The sequence below is a fragment of the Mustela erminea genome, chromosome 9, assembly GCF_009829155.1.
Source record: "Mustela erminea isolate mMusErm1 chromosome 9, mMusErm1.Pri, whole genome shotgun sequence".
Lineage (NCBI taxonomy): Eukaryota > Metazoa > Chordata > Mammalia > Carnivora > Mustelidae > Mustela > Mustela erminea.
The window spans coordinates 98,357,533-98,360,856 of NC_045622.1; the positions used below are offsets into that span (position 1 = coordinate 98,357,533).

A 3,324-nucleotide genomic window follows, 5' to 3' on the forward strand; every position below is an offset into this window, starting at 1 on the left:
TTGGTAAATAAATATTTAAGATATCTATTCACACCTTAATGTTGATAATAAAATGAGTGTTAAGTAAAACGAAAGGAGACCTTGCTATGACAAGTGAGGAAATGCATGATGAATTAATCTTCATTGGAATAAAATGCTTTGGCTGGTATTTTATTCATGCCTGGAAATTGTATCATAATTGTTCCAAACCTATTTTTTTTTTCATGCTACATCCATTAGACCTTAATTATGTGATTTGGTCTGGTAGTACTATTATATAGATATTTTAAAAAAATATCTGTAGAAATTTTCAGTGAGTTTAATTAAGCAAGAATCAGCCTTGGGACTCTTTCCAACTCTGACTTAATGACATATGTGGTCAGATGGGATGAAACGTCTCATGATCTCTTTCCCTATTGGGAAGAAGATGTTACCCTCTTAAAGGGTAAGCTGATAAATTTTTAGGAGGCTTTTGCTAGGCCGAAAGCACACCTCCCAAAAAAGCACAAGAATATCTCTTCTCAAATTTTCAACTCAACTGATGTGGTCATACCAATAGGATAGAATGAGAGAATGAACCAATTGAAAATCATTTTTCTATTTTGAATTTAGTAGGAAAGAAGTTACCTGAGAACAATCTCCTTGGAAATGGCTGGTTGCTATCTTCTTATGTATAATTAGATTACTTGTCTTTTTGATAAATTATCCTAAGGTAGTAAAGTCTTCTTTTCTGTGTGGACCATGGAATTCTTTTTACATAATCTACAGTGCAAATAAAAGCAATGTCCTGAATAATTGGGGGGAAATGGGCTGATAACCAAATGTAATAAAATGTACCCCACGAGGAAAATGAATTAATAACCAAATGAAATAAAATATACTGTGAGATAGTAATGCAACTTTTTGCTTTCTATTATCATACTGGATAAAGGAAAAATTCCAGTCCCAGGAATGAGTAAAAAGTCTTCCTTCAGCTTGTGGACATACCGTCACAAGGTAAGACTAACAGTAAATCTTGGGAATTAGGCTACTACATGTGTGCATTTTTTTTTTAATCATATAAAAGTTAAATTACTTTGAAATAAGAGAAACTTAGATTTCTATTCCAGTTTAATCACTTAAAAATTGGTGACCTGGGAAAAGAATTAGATGCTCTGAGCCTTAGTTTGTTCAACTATGAAATGAAGATTACAGTTCTTCTTACTATAAGTATGAAATGTGATTCATTAAGGTGTGAGTGTGTGATTAGAATCCACTCTAGGCATTGTAAGCAGTGAGTGATTCAAATCATCCTTATAAACAGATCATTTGATCTGCTTTATGAGAATAAATTGATGGAATATTGAATTGGAGATGTTCAGAGTTAGAGATGTTGCATATGTGAAATTTAAAAATTAAGGGAAAGGCCCAACATTGGAAAGGTTCCACATTTTTGGTCAGAAAAAGGAGGCATATTCAGCCAGAGATCCCAAGAAAGAAGTCTCAGTGAAGGAAGACAATCCAGGGGGGTGATCTTTCATTCCTAATTTGAGCCACTCAGTTTGAAACCTGGCAGTTACCTTTAATCAGTCTCAAGTATTTCCTTTTTGTGACTTTATAAACTGTGTACCTTTTCATGGAATTCCCTTGTACTTTTTTCTTGTCTTTCCACTTTTTCTTTTAAAACTCAGTGGGAGCATTTCTTCCTCTGGGGAGACTTCTCTGATGCTTTTGTTTGGCATATTCCTACCTCTGAACTTTACATTTTTAACTGTTTTTGTAATGACACTTGTAACATTGGTGATTACTATGTATGCTATTGGTATTACTATGTATGCTATCACTGAAAGTAGGAAACCATGGCTTATTCAATTTGGGAATCCCCTCTATGAAACATCAGACAAAAACAGGTACTTCTATTGGTGGATATTAGGGAAGGCACATATTGCATGGAGCACTGGGTGTGGTGCATAAATAATGAATTCAGGAACACTGAAAAGAAATAAGATAAAATAAAATGAAAAACAAAATAAAATAAAAACAAAACAAAACAAAACAAAACCAAAACACAGGTACTCTTCCCACATTCTTTAATTGAATGAATCGATATAAAATTAGGCTTAAATGTATTTAAAAGTTTTCTCCCTTGTTTTGTAGATCAGCCTGCTTCTAACATGAGAAGTCATCTCCTATGCAGACTAGGTGGAACCACCAAACAATGTAACTTACTTTGCCCCCTTGGGCCTCACCCAGGATCCAAAGGAACAGAAGGTCCTTTTTGTTATGTTCTTAGTCTTTTATATTTTCACAGTGGTGGGCAATTTGCTCATTGTGGTAACTTTAAGAGTCAGTAAGATCCTGGGCTCACCTATGTACTTTTTTCTTGCTAACTTACCTTTATGGATGTCATTTATTCCTCTTGTATTTCCCCCAAATTGATTTCAGAGGTTTTCTTTGGGAAAATTACCATATCCTTTCAATCTTTTATGACCCAGCTCTTTATAGATCACCTTTTTGGTGGCTCAGAGGTCTTTCTTCTGCTAGTGATGGCCTATGGCCACTATGTGGCCATCTGTAAGCCCTTGCATTATCTGGTGAATGTGAGGCAATGGGTGTGTGTTGTGCTGCTGGTAGTGTCCAGGGTGGGAGGTTTTCTGCACTCAGTAATTCAGGTTAGCACTGTTTATGGGCTCCCATTCTGTGGCCCCAATGTCATTGATCATTTTTTCTGTGACATGTACCCCTTACTGAAACTGGTCTGTACTGATACATATGTGGCTGGCCTGTTAGTGGTGGACAATGGTGGAGTGATCTGCAGTATTGCGTTTGTGCACTTGCTTATCTCTTATGGTGTCATCCTGTACTCTCTTAAGAACATTAATTCAGAAGGGAAGTGGAAAGCCCTCGAGACCTCTGTTTCCCACATCACTATGGTGGTCTTCTTCTTTGTTCCATGCATTTCCATTTATGCAGGACCTGCTAAGACCTTCCCTGTTGACAAATCATGTACTGTGTTTTATATAGTCATAACCCCCATGTTAAACCCACTGATCTACACTCTGAGAAATTCTGAGATGACAAATGCCATGAAGAAGCTCTGTAAGAGAAATGTCATATCAAATAGCAAATAAATGCATCATCAAGATTATAGTTTATCATTAGAGCCAATCACCTCAAATGTTCAGATCCATTTTACTTTAAATGCCTTTATAGTCTAAGTGAATAATTTGTAATGAAGTGGTCAATGCAATGTTATAGTTTATTTATTTTTAATTTTTTCATTCTGGTAAAATTAATATACAGTGTTTTACTATTGTCATATACACAGTAGCATGTTTTAACAGTTCTATACATAGTGGTCATCAT

General features: G+C 35.4%; 1 pseudogene; it reads left to right on the plus strand.

Annotated features, from left to right (window-relative positions):
* The first annotated feature begins 930 nt into the window (after window positions 1–930).
* LOC116599879 lies at window positions 931–3,089 on the plus strand (annotated as a pseudogene).
* Window positions 3,090–3,324: the final 235 nt, after the last annotated feature.